The 13,705-nt window shown below is 43.3% G+C and overlaps 1 long non-coding RNA gene across 4 annotated transcripts in view; it reads left to right on the plus strand.

Moving 5' to 3' along the window:
• Positions 1 to 2,127: 2,127 nt before the first annotated feature.
• The window catches only part of LOC132249136 (uncharacterized), a 30,768-nt gene continuing 19,190 nt past the window's right edge, over positions 2,128 to 13,705 (plus strand). For 3 of the 4 annotated variants that reach the window (XR_009460542.1, XR_009460540.1, XR_009460541.1), the window contains exons 1-2: positions 2,128 to 2,288; positions 3,099 to 3,276. This is a non-coding gene — a long non-coding RNA (uncharacterized LOC132249136). The remainder of the gene's footprint in view (positions 2,289 to 3,098; positions 3,277 to 13,705) is intronic. The other variant, XR_009460543.1, reaches the window with a different exon arrangement.

A 13,705-nucleotide genomic window follows, 5' to 3' on the forward strand; every position in this document is an offset into this window, starting at 1 on the left:
TGGTGACACCTGAGACACACTGACCACTGGGGTTACCTAATGTTTAATATATGTGTACTGCTCCCATGTTGAGTATATACCAGCATGTTATATGTGTGTTTGGGCCACCTACTGAAATTGCTTGTGAAATGTCTTCCAATGGTGTGGCTCAGGGTTAATCTTATCTGACATTAGACAAATTGACTGGTGCAATCCTGGCAGAGTTGTCAGCATCTCTACATGATAATCAAGGATGTGAAGTGCTGCCTGCGCTGTTCTTATTCATCCAAGCGTGGAGGTGTGCAGTGCAAAAACCAAGCACATTCATTCACCTAAACATACAAAATCATTTAAAACATTTTTTGTTAAGAAACCCCAAGGCTGGCCTGATGAGCAAATGGTAGCTAGCGAAACAGGAGCAAATATTAGGTCAAGGACTGGAATTCAAGCTTGAGATCAGTCCCTGATCCCTCAGCTGCATAATGGAAATAAAATTACATGGTTCTTCCAACCGCTGGTCTGAAGGCACTTTCAAAAGGTTACATTTCATTAACGCAAGTGTGTTGAAGAAGAAACTGAGGCATGCACAATCAAATTTAATAATTTTATTATTTGTATTGCATTGTGCATTTTTGTATTGCGATTTTACAAAAGGACCTAAAGGAACCAACCAAGACTGGGAACGCATTGTGTTTTTCACTGGGAAATCACCTTATTTTTGTTGTTGTGCCTATTGACCCCAGCTAGGCACAGTACAGATGTAAAATAAGTGGCAAAAAATCCAGAGACTAGATCTGAATGTCCTTTTGAGTCTTTCTTTCTCGCATGTACAAACATAAGTAACTTTTGAGGGGAAAAAATCAGCCAAAATAAAAGTGTATGAATGTACCTAACAATGACATGAAGTAGGGCCATTCAAAAAATACGTTGTGATGTAGGTGAGTATGAAGACGGGTGTGGAAAGCTTGATTTTCTTTCTGTGGCTGTTTAGACTTCCACTGAAAAAAGAGAGTCAAATCTAGGTTCTGCTGGATGTGTCTCTAATTTTTAAAATATTTTGTTACTTACAGCTCTTTATTATAACCCCTTGGAAGTATGAAACTAAATTGTGAAGGGAATAGTGGCATATACTTAATATATTCCAGGATAGAATTGTGCTTAATATACTTGTAGGTCACCCCTGGAGACCTGGAATAAAACACTGGCTTAGATCAGAAATTAAAATGAGTTTGGTGGCAAACGTGGAGCCTGATCCTGTAAGGTGATTTCAACATGAGCTGAGGGCATTCATCACTATGCAAGATTGATTTGCTCTTTAGGTCCTGATTATCTAAGATGCTGATGACTTCCTGTGATTTGCTGAGCACCCTCAGTTACTAAGGAAATCAACAGAGGGGAAATGTGCTGAACACCTCACAGATAGACCTTGGCACCTTGCAGGATTGGATCTCTGCATGTGAGTATTGCTAACCAATCCATAGTGTGCCATGAGTAGCTGTCTTTGTTTAGACGGGATCAGAACTGAAACAGCTAGAGCATTGCAAATTCATCCTGATCTGTACTAAAAAGCTCCTGCCTCTATACCTCAATACCACCTGTCTCTGGTCATGACCAGAACCACTCCCTTTTCTGAACCCTAAATTTCTTCCTTTAAAAATAAATAAAATTAACCCCCCCCCCCCAGCAGACAGAAAAGCAGATTCCAGCCCCCAGAAACTAGGTTCTTTTACTAAAATGCTTTTGCCTTGGTTCCATGTGCTCCCTCGTTAATTTAAAATGTATCAAGAGTGTTGGGTGGCTTGTCATTCATGGTTTTCTTCCCTTTCTTGTTTTAAAAAATGGAGGGTCAGCTGCTTTAGAATCCCTTGAGACCCCCAACCCCTTCCAAAAATAACCCCCCCCAGCAAAGCCTCAAGACCTCATATTACACAAAAACGTTGAAACTAAATGTTATGATTTCCAGCCTTCATGGTATCATTGTAGCAATACTCTATTTATTGTGTTCTTGTTTGTTTAAACGGCAACACATACAGCACATTTAAACTGAGGAAACCAATTGTGGTGCATGTGTGTGTGTTTGTAATTACACATATATGTGTGGGTATGTGTCTCAGTCTCAGTACAGTGGCCTAAATGACACCTGTGGCGGAGCACAGGGTGCTCCTGCCACTTTAAGGGCCTGGAGCTGGCAGCCTCCAGGTGCCTGATTAGGGCAGCCATTTTGGGGCCTATATAAACCAGGCAGTTTGGCTGCAGGGGGGCAGGCAGCAACATCGCCTGGCCTTAGGGCTGCTGTGTACGTCCTGGAGGTAAGGGGAGCTGCAAGGGGTTGGCAGGAGGCTCCTGGTCCTGGGCATGACCTGAAACTGCACCCTCCCGGGAGTGGGTGGTCTGGTGGGGCTCCCAGGAAATGCCAGGCCAGTGATCACCCCGGTGAAAGGCGGGTCGGGGCGCCTTAACCCCTAGCTCCCACCACCACCGGGTGGGTGACCCCTGAGTTGGATGAGGGCCGAGAGGGCCAGGGTTATGAGGGCCGAGAGGGCCTGTGTTTGTGAGGGGCCCAGAGAGGGCGGACCCCGAGAGTGGGAGTGATGTGGGCGAGGTGCCGCGGTTGCTCCTAGGAGGAAGGGAGTAGTGGCACGGTGAGGCCCAGTGTTAGTGAGTGGCTAGAGAGACCCAGCCCGAAGGGGAGAGTCCCCTCGACTGGCCCATGCTGGGGCCAGGACCAGTGAGGGTCAAAAGGGCCGGGGGCCCACCGCGAGGGACGCCCAAGAGCCGGGGGCCTGGGGTCCCGACTGGCCTTGAGGTGGGCCAGGGCTAGGTAGCCGAAGGTTCCGGGGGAACCACACCCGAGAGGGGAACAAGGCTTCGGGGGGGTGAGGTAGCCCAGATGACAGCGGAGTGGCCGCCTGAGTAGGGAAGACCATAGTGGGGTCACGTAGAAGATTCTGGGGCCCAGTGTGGGGCCGGTGAGATGTTGAACACCATGATGCCATCTGCGAGGCTTGGGCTGCAGTATTAGGGGAGGTCGGAGCCGCAGAGCGCCCCTGGGCATCGGGGCAGTCGAAGGGCAGCATCCCGCTTAATTAACATCCTAATTGAACTTATTATCATCAAAGGCGTGGTGGGCGAGATGAGCGGGCGGTTGCCACGAGACAGGTGGGCGGGCCACGAAGAGCTTGGCCCTGAGTAGGCCTGCTGTCACGGTGACAGGCAGGCGGGCCACGGAGCTCGGCCCCAGGAGGCGCCACCTGTCACAACACCAAAAAGGAGAAAGGGCATCAAGGAATATTTAAGGTAGAAATATATCCTTTCTTAATAATGTTCAAAAGAAAACTGCTGATAATAATGATGTGAATAATGTTTAAAAGAAAAACCCTCACAAGGTTTTGGTCAACTGTTTCCCCCCACTTGCAATAAAGGGCTAGGGCCCCAAATATTTATGTTTTTAATAAACTTTGATCAACCCCTAGCATAATTTAATTCTGCCAGATCTTGGGGAATGACTGATTTCGGTTTAACCAAAAATAAATAAAGAAAATAAAAGCCAATTTAAAAGAGTTTCTTGCCCTAAACTTTCTTTCTCTTTCTCTTTTTTTCCTTTTTTTCTTTCTTTTTTTTAAACTTGGAATGTATTTTATCATCTGTCAGTTTTGCCCTATGATATGTCCTCTTAAATTGGATCTGTAAGCCCTTCATAAAGTTTAATAAATCTTCAGCATTTCACCCTAAGGAAATTATATTAAAAACCTTCAAATGTGAAGTTGGGCCCGCAGACACACAGCGCTGGGAATTATATCACCATAATCAGCTTGTAATGAAAGCCTCTGTCGCTGTTCTCTCCCAATCATAATCTGCCTGTCTTTATGAAAAAAGGGGGGTTTGTCTGGGTTCATCTGCAAGCTTTAATTGGAAGATGTCTTCATTTCATTCTAGCCTACTGGGATAATAACTCAGCCCCGTGTTTAAACACAGGCCCTTGCTGCTGATATTTTTTCATTTAGTAAAGCATGTCTCTTTAAATGATTTAGCAAATCATCATGAATGCCAAGCCTCTGTGATTGGCAGCTCATTGCTGGTGCACCATTTGCATGACATTTGTTCTTCAGCTAAGAAAGCTGCAGCAGGTAAACAAGCAGGCCCTGTACTGACTCCCTTTGAGTCCTTTCCTGTTTATTTTCTCATAATCAAATGACATTTATGGAGAGGCAAATGCAGCTGCACATATATGGAGAAAAATGCAATCAGGCTAAACATGATGACTTCATTCAGGTGATATTTTGATTAGAGAAAGGACATTTTTATGACATAGGGTTTCCTTGCAAAGAAATCAGTCAAATTCCATTTTACAATCTCTAGGCTTTTTTCTTTTTAATATAAAGGTTGAATTCAAATAATTGATTGCATTTGATGGGTCCATGAGTGTTTCATTAGAATATGTTGGAGTACAAAATTCTAGAAATTACAGGGCATCTCTTTGGTTCTCTTTGTAGAAAGAAAGGTTTTTAGGGGCAAATCAATCTCTCTCTCTCTCATTCTATAAACCTGTTTCATTGTGTCAATGTAGCTTTTCCTAAAGGAGATTTCCGTGAGAGAAGTTATTTCTGAAGTTAAACATTTTAAGCTTATTTCCTGGCATATCACAGTGTCAAGGGACCTGGCAAAGAACAAATTGAAAGATTAAAAATATATATACAAAAACATATATAGAGAGAGAGAGCATCATATGGTGTTTATACAACAATTGATAGCAGCATTTGAGGCAGCAGCTGTTGCTGCACAAGTTTCACTTGCAAAAGTCCATTTAAAAAAAAATCAGACAGCCTTTTATCTAATAGATTAAATCTGAAAATCCTGTGCACAGGAAGTTGCGTAATGAGCTGTCCAGAGCTTCCTCAAGTTACTAACATTTTGTCATCTATTTTTGTAGCTCTTTTAAAGGACTGTGTTCTCATCCATTTGCTCAAGAATGCCTAACTCCATACATACCCCAAATGAGAAAGGACACTTTAAAAAAAGACCTGTCAACCAGAGAGTCTGGTGGATTTCAGGATAGTCTTTCATGGCAGGCCCAAAAGAGTAGTCATTGAGCTTGATTACTTCAAACCGAGTAATTAAGATCATAGGTTCAACTTTTTACCCGGCAAAATTGGGACAATTTTTTTTTTAAAAGCACCAGACACCAAAAACGGTGCCAGCTTTTTGACAGAGTATTTTTTATTAGGTTCTTATTGGGCATCAATTGCTGCGTGTACATGAGCATGGACATTTGATTCCCCAGGGACAACTAGCAGCAGGACACCTTGTGCCACTGTTAGTTGTCCCCTGGGAATGCCCGTGCCACACACTCCCTGGCACGCAACAGGTTACCCTGGGTGGTGCACTTGGCTGGTCCCATCAGCCCTACCTGAAGTCCTGGGGGCCTCCTGGGGCTGCAGCAGTGGCGATCCTGCCACTTGGACCCTGGCTAGCAGCTGGAGTGTGGCTCCAGCCAGCCAGGCTCTGGTTTTGAGTGTTGTATGTTGTCCCCATGGCACTGCACTGCTTTCTTTCGCATGAGTTTTTTTGATCTCTGGATATCCAGGGATAACCCCCCCCCCCCCCCCCCCCCCCCCCCCGCACTGCTTCTTACAGTGTGGAGAACAGTTGAATGTGCAGCATGTGGCACCACAGACATGTTTGTGGCGCCACATACCGCATGGCCACGCTCATTTGAATGCAGCCAATCTGTTTTGAATACCTAGCCCTCAGCATTCACAAGGGATACCTAGGTGCCTAATACATTTGGAAAACCTGGTTACATCATAGGAAGAAAACATGCTGTGACACAGATGAACTGAATGATAAGGACACTTTTATTTCTTGTTTCTAAGAGGAAAATGTTTATATATGTTTGCCAAGGATATTTCTCTTTTGGAAGCAATATTTTAATGTGTAATAATTTTGAAAAAAAAATCTTACAACCTTTGCAAATATCTAGTCCATTATGATAAGAAGTTTTTATGACCCTAAACTGTGAGAGATACATAGGCTTCCAATATACTGGGCTCTGTCTCAATTGACCTTAACTCTGTGTGTCAGACTTGTCGTTTCAAACATGAATCTGAGCCAGATCATTCTGAGGCAGCCTCCATTGCCCAAACTGCTAATTGGGTCAGCTAGTCCCACAGTGAAATGTTATATTAATGGTCCCAATTGCCCATTGAAGCAAGCTTTTCTCAAAGAGGCAATTGCTTCTGCAAGTCTGAGCATATCTGCTAGCATTTCAGACTGATCAGTTAATGCAGAGAGTAACTGGGTTCAGTGCAGAAAAAGATGAGGCATGAATGGGTAGCTGCACTCCTCTGCTTCTCAGGAGTCACCTGTGTGGCTCAAGAAACCAAAGAATCAGGCAATCATGAGCAAAGCCAGAAGAGCAAGAGTGAATGCATAGCTGGCCTTGAGACTGGAGGTTGAAGTGAGAGAAATAAATAGGAATAATACCCTCCCTTTCTTTAGCATGAGATAAAGCCATGAAATAAAGAGCTGAGGCCTAAAGAGAAGGACAAATAAGAACAGAAGTTACCTGAGAGTTGGAAGGAACCCAGCAAGAGCAGATAGTGAAAAAAGGGTACCTGTAGGACAGAGACCGGAGAGTAGAAGAGTAGAAAGAAGCAGGTAGAAAAGCTAAAGTTAGCAATGGCTTGCTACATGTGCTCATTTAAGGTATGTCTTCAGCTCAAGGGCAGTGCGTTCCAGCCCAACTTATTCCCAAAAATGCCCTATGTATTTGCCTCTAGGCACTTTCATCTACTCCCTCTGACACACTCCAAATACCTAAATGCACCTGTTATCCTTGCCTGGAGCACACATTGGCAACCATTCTTCAGACTTCATTGCTGATAGGTGCTGGGGCACTCCTAAGGAGTGGCTTAGCTGGCATATTTGTGGGTTTGAAGCCTGGGAGCATGTAGTTGGGGCATATCTGGAGTATCCTGGTTGGGATACATTGCTGCCATGGCATAGATAAAGCTTTAGGGTCAAGGTAGACTACTTCCCTGCTGTGTTGCAGTGTAGCATTGAACCTCACCAAGACTGTTTGAATGCATAGTTGTTTCTACTCATTATCAGTGAGGAAAATCTAGGGACACTTTAGGCAGGAGTGAAGAGGCAATGAAAAATTAAATGTGAAAAGTCTGAAGGGGTCTCCCTTGGAAAATTCCTCCAGGTCAGAAAATTAAGGGAATTCAGCTTCTGACTCCCCTAACTCCATTATATTCTCTCTGTCCCCACACCCATCCCTATCTTTCACATGCATGCTTTCTCATTTTGTTTTGAGTGAGAAAGAATGAGCTGGTGTACATAGATAGATAGATATGACTGTGCAGGTGATCTCTTTATTATAGTTATTGGAGTTCGTCAGTAATTGGAATTCGTTGTTTGTTTGTTTGTTAGTTAGTGGGCCTTTGTTTTCATTCAGAAGTTATGGGGGGGAGGGGGGGACGACAAAGTATTATTTTTGTTAAACATGTCTGCATGAGGCATTGCATGGCCTGATGGGAGCTGTAGTTCTGTTACCTATGCCCCATTTTCCTCTATGGGTTCATATCCCAAGTTGGACTATATCTCCCATGATGCTTGGAAGTCTTGAAAGTCCCGCAATGTACTGTACCTGTTCAGTAGGAGGGGAAACTGCAATGAATTAGCAGAGGGTTTTTATGTTTTGAGGGAAAGAAAAAAAAAGCTCTGTATCTTTTAAAAAATATATAAAATGCAGTATGTTCTCCTGAGCTTTGCATTTAGCTTAAATTTATATTAATAGAATCATAGAAAATCAGGGCTAGAAGGGACCCCAGAAGGCTATTTAGTCTAACCCCCTGCTCAAAGGAGGACCATCCCCAACTAGATCATCCCAGCCAAAGCTTTGTCTAGCCAGGTATTAAAAACGTCCAAGGACGGAGCTTCCACCACCTCTCCAGGTGACCTGTTCCAGTGTTTTATTACTCTCCTAGTAAAAAAATTCTCCCTAATACCTAACCTAAATTTCCCTTGCTGCAACTCGAGACCATTGCTCCTTGTTCTGTCATCTGCCACCACTGAGAACAGGCTAGTTCCATCCTCTTCATAACCATCCTTATGAAGAGTTATGGTAGTTAAAGGCTGCTATTAAATCCCCCCTCAGTATTCTCTTCTCCAGACTAAATTGACATCTGTACACCTGCTCTGGGGTGGTGGGTGGGGGGAGATGCCGCTCTGAGAGCCGCTCTAATTAAAGCGCCTACAGTGTCACGTGTATTCAGCATTTGACAAGCTTTAGTTCAAGTGTCCCCACCACCATTTTGAAGTGGGAAGATGCTGAATAGATGTGACATGGAGGCTGCCGGAGTGCATTAATTAACACACTCCAGCAGACTCAATTAATAAAGTCTTCTCCAACACGTGCACGACATTAGCACGTGTCAGAGCAGACATCTGGCACGTGTATAGGTGCCCAATAAGCCCAGTTCCCTCAGCCTCTCTTCATAAGTCACGTGACCAGCCCCCTAACCATTTTCGTTGCCTTCTCTCCAATCTGTGAACGTTTTCTGTAATGAGGGGCCCAAAACTGGACACTGTACTCCAACTGTGGCCTCACCAGTGCTGAACAGAGGGAAAGAATAATTTCCCTCAATCTGCTGGCAACACTCCTACTAATGCAGCTGAGCATGCCATTAGCTTTCTTCACAACAAGGGCATACTAGGCACACCTGCACGTGCATTAATGCACTTTCCCTAATGCACATTAAATTTAGTACCTCCAATGTGAGGTACAAAATAAATCCACATTAGGCTGCCTTAGTGAGCAGTACTGAACGTGCATGTTTTTAAGTGGTGCTTAATGTGCAGTAGCCTATTTTACTGCGCATTAGCATAATTGCACAATTGTTTATGTGACACTTTAATGCGCAGTAAAATAGGCTACTACACGTTACAGCGCACTTGTAGACATGCCCACTGTTGGCTTGATTTCATCTTATTGTCCACTGTAACCCTCAGGTCCTTCTCTGCAGAGCTGCTGCTTAGCTAGTAGTCCTTAACCTGTACTGGTGCATGGAACTGTTCCGCTGTAAGTGCAGGACTTTGCACTTGTTATTATTGAACCTTATGAGTTTTCTTTTGGTCCAATTCTCCAAGTTTTTGAGATCTCTCTGAATTCTAGCCCCATGCTCCAGTGTATCTACTACTCCCCCCAGCTGCAAACTTGCTGAGGGTGCGCTCTACACCATCTTCCAGGTCTTAAGAAAGATATTGAGCAAAACCGTCCCCAGAACCGTCCCCTAGGGGACTCCACTTGAGACTGGCTGCCAACTAGACATAGAACCATTGATTACTAGCCTCTGAGCCTGATGATTCAGCCTGTTTCTTATCCACCTTACAGTCCTTTCATCCAACCTGTACTGCCTTAGCTTGCATGTAAGAATGTTGCGGGAGACCATATCAGAAGTCTCGCTAACATCAAGGTATACCACATAAAATGTTTAAATAATAATAAAAGATTAATAGTTAACTAATTTGTTTAAAAAAAAAAAAGAAATAGTGCTGCAACCAAATGGAATATAACACAAGTCCCTTAAAATATACAAAATCAGGCTTTTTATAACATAAAACTAGGTGATTTGGCAAGAAGACAATTCCAACTAACTGCGCCCATTATTTTTTTTTTATATTGATTCATATTGTAATATGACTTCTTAACAAACTTTATCTGTATCTTTCATTCCAAGGAACTGTTTAAATTTTAGGCATGTGGGGATTGCCAAAACCAGAGATAGTATTACTCCTGCACATCTAACCTTGCTGTAAGTTTTAGACTGGCAAATTCACACACCTTTGATGTACTGCAAACAATTTTGTTAACTTCTTAAGTATGGACAACTGCATATACCTATCAATATACCTCATAAAAATCATTTTGCTACAAGCACATCTATATTATCCATTAGTGTTAAGTCATTCATTGCACAGGCCCTAAAGTTTCAACTTCCTACAGTAAGCAGCTGATTTTAAAGAGACCATTTTTTGTTCAAACCCTCTAGTTCATTTTAAGTCAGAACATGCCATTCTTTCACAGTCCTGATTCAAACAGGTGAAAATTGGCATTCAGGAAGAGTCTATAACTTATCCCAGCAGAGGTGAAAACATTCTCAGATTCCTGAGGCTCCATAACTGGGTGATAAATATTAGTTTAACATCCCTACATTGAGAAGAAATTGGTATGAACACTGAAGTTTCTTTAATAAGACTGACTTCATTTCATTCCACATTAGAAAGTCTTCTGCACTGGCACAGATGATTAGGGTTTGGCTTCCTGTACTGTGCATTTCTATTCCTCCAAACAATTTAGAAACAACATTTATTTATTTTGTCTGGGTGGGAGGGAATAGGGTGGGAGAGGTTTCATCAGCCTGGCAGATCTTAAAAGAATTCTGTGATTTCCTTGCTCATAAGAGGTAGATCCAGGGAGGCGCAGTGACACAGCCATACAATGTAGTCTACCTGCTGGCAGTTCCAGTTCCCAGCAGCCACAGGCACCTTAGTCCTCTGTAGAGTCAAGGCATGGCTGGAAGGAGATACCTGGGGAACCAACCAGGGAGCTGGTGAGGAAAATTGGACCCACTGCCCATCACCTGGCTCACAGGAACAGGGGAAACCCCAAGCCTCTTGTGTCCCCACTCCAGCTGGGGGCTACTGGGAGCAGTTGCACAGGTAACTGGGCTCAGTGACAGTGGTCCCATTTTCTGTCCCCTCCCCCAGGTTTTCCCCACTGGTCAGGACACTCCAACTGTGGGGAACAGCTACGCTTGGGTTAGGCTAAGGATGGCAGCATCAGTGGGCATTCCCCACACCTCCTAGTACCTGCTCACAGCCAGTGGGGGACATCTGGGGGACTGTGCAGGTAGTGGGTGCTGGAAGGGGAGATCCTGCCACTGCTGCTGTCCCTGGCTGAACTGGGCACACCTTGTAGCTGCTCATTGGGCTGGAGCAAAAAGCCAGGGGCAGCAGCAGCGAGTGGGCTTTCCTTCTTCCTGTGTCCAGAGGGAAATCTTGCAATGCCAGTCTCATCTCCTGCCCCCCGCCCTTCCTGAAAGTCCAAATCTGCCTGTGTTTCTTATGATATATGAAGTACAGAATGTTGTGATCAAAAATACTGTCAACATACTTTACTATTCGATCCAAGATGGTACTATAGCTGTCCAATCACATGGATTAAGAGAGCCTCATATTTGTTATGGCTGCAGTTTTTCATAAGGGCTCAGCTGGTGGGCACATTTGGGCATCAAGATAAAAGCCAGATTCTCTAAAGTGTTGGTAATGAGCAATTTTGGAACTCTGGCCATAGTCGCAATGAAAGCTGTCAGCTGCTCCAAAGTTTGGAAATCTGTTGTTTAGATACCTTTCCGAAAATCTGGCCTACTTGTTTGCACTTTCTTTTTCCTTCCATCATTCTAACTTTTCAGCTTCCAGGTGGAAGTTAGTTTGCTTTGTGCTTTTGTAATCAAATCACAAATTTACCTAGCCTGCTGCATGGGTGGCTTAGCTGATTTTAATTGTTAACCTTTTCCCTTTATTTCATTGCTCCAAGCAGAATGATGGAAAACAGATCTGAGAAGGATTTTATCTGTGACTGAGGATAAGGGTCTACATATTGGCACTGCTTAAGGAGCTTATGCAATAGAAATTTAAAGGCATTCTGTAGAAATGATATGTTTAAAGATAAAGGGCCAGATTCCAGTGCCTCTGTGTCAGCACAACACAGGTGCTAAAAGGGAGATGAAATGGCTACTTCTGAAATTCTTTAAAAGTAGGAAAGTGCAAGTATAGCCTTATATCCCCTCACTTCCCACCTTACAATGATATATTCCATTTGGATGCAGCACTATACATTTTTTTACATAGTAATTGACTGTTAATATTTTGTTATTGTTAAGCAGTTCATATTATAAGAATATATCTTTAAATTACTTGCAGAGCCTGAGAGAACGTATTAGATTTTATATATTTTCTAAATATGCGGCAAAGTAAATGCTTTTTTCTCCCCCCTCATAAAATTGAAAAGAAAAAGCCCCAAAAAGTAACACAAAACCCTATTTATTTTTCTTCTCCATTCTCTCATGTTTTAGCATAGAGTGATAGAGGGATTGTTGCTCATTCCCCCGTGCTCTTAAAATTCTTGGCTGTGGTTCACAAAGAAGTCTGTAAGGTGCTTTAAGGTGCTCATAAATTATGAGGTTCCCAAAATGCTCTAACTTATGCAATGGATCACATTTGCCACCTTTCTCCTAGGCTAGTGGTGCTCATACTTTGACCCTACAGGTTGGATGAGTGGCATGACACCAGATCTGTTGGGTTGGTGCCCAGATCCAGCCCCATGCACCTAGATCCTGCCTCATGCATCTGGATTGGGCCCCATGTGCCCAGATCCCACCTTGCTCTGCCCCAGCCCCACACACCTAATCTAGCATTCAGGGCTATGCTGTCTAGCCCTCAGGGCTCCCCATGGGTCTTGGGTCTGCATCTGGTCCAAAGGGTGGGAGTTGAGCACCCCTGTCCTAGGTTACACTTTTCTCCCCATTAATACTTTGGATACCATAAAAATGGGGTTTGTAGGAAGTCTGAATCACTGTTAAGTGAAAACAGTGTTGGTGTCTCCTTGTTTGCTATTGACAAACATTTGGCTGAACAGGTATTTTATTTCCATGTATGTCTAGAGAGTGGCTTTTTGTCATACCAGACTTCATCACATGTGCGTAAGCTTTTTGCTAAGCATTATTCATTACATAACAAGTACATGACCCAGCCAGGAAGGGGAAAAAATACCATATGACCTGAGTGTCCTATGACACACTACCAGTAGAAAGGAACAAATAATAGTGGAAGTGAAAAGTGTGCAAACAACCCAGAGAGTTAATACTGTTTATTCAGACTATACAAAACACAGTTGTTCACAAGCAATACAAGAAATCAGGAGATACATTTGTACTAAGTACTCACTGCAAGGGATAATTCAGCCATCTCTAGCCTATAGACCCAAAGTCCTCAAACAATGGCAAAGTAGAAGAAGGAGAATCTATAATGTAGTATGCATTGAATTCAGTTTTTCCTCAAAGAGTGATGGTGATTAGATTGGGGTATCTGGTTGGAGTCCAATATAGGCTGTAGCTGTGAAGTTCAGATTTAGCTTTGGACCTAGATCAAAACTTCTCTAGAGTCTGGAGATGGAGAGCGAGAAGGGAGCGTTGTTCAAAGCTCATGTTCTATTTCCTGCTTCTCTCTAATGAGAACAGGATTGTACTCTGCCAGCCCTATAAGCCACAGTAAAAACATACCCTCACTTCAGCCTTGTTAAATCATTCGGTGTCTCAGAGACATTAAAAAGCAGTACTGGAGGCTGAATTTTTAAAGAAGCTTCTTTGCAGAAAGTGAGTCATAAGAAATAACTTTTTAAAATTTTTATATTTAGTTTTAAAAATCTCACAGATCCAGGCAGGCTGAACAATTTTGTCTTTGCAACTGTAATTCCCTTGCTGGGCTGCTTTTCAGACCAGGAAGCACTTTTTCTAGGAACTAACATCCATGCTGAAATCAGTCTCAGCATTTCTACATTTGGCTGAAAGTGTGTGGGTGGAGCTGAGTGTGTGTTTATTCCTACTCATACAGAGGAAAAATCATGCAGATCTTAAGTGATTGAAATCACCCAAGTATTCCT

The sequence above is a fragment of the Alligator mississippiensis genome, chromosome 3 (genome assembly GCF_030867095.1).
Source record: "Alligator mississippiensis isolate rAllMis1 chromosome 3, rAllMis1, whole genome shotgun sequence".
NCBI lineage: Eukaryota > Metazoa > Chordata > Crocodylia > Alligatoridae > Alligator > Alligator mississippiensis.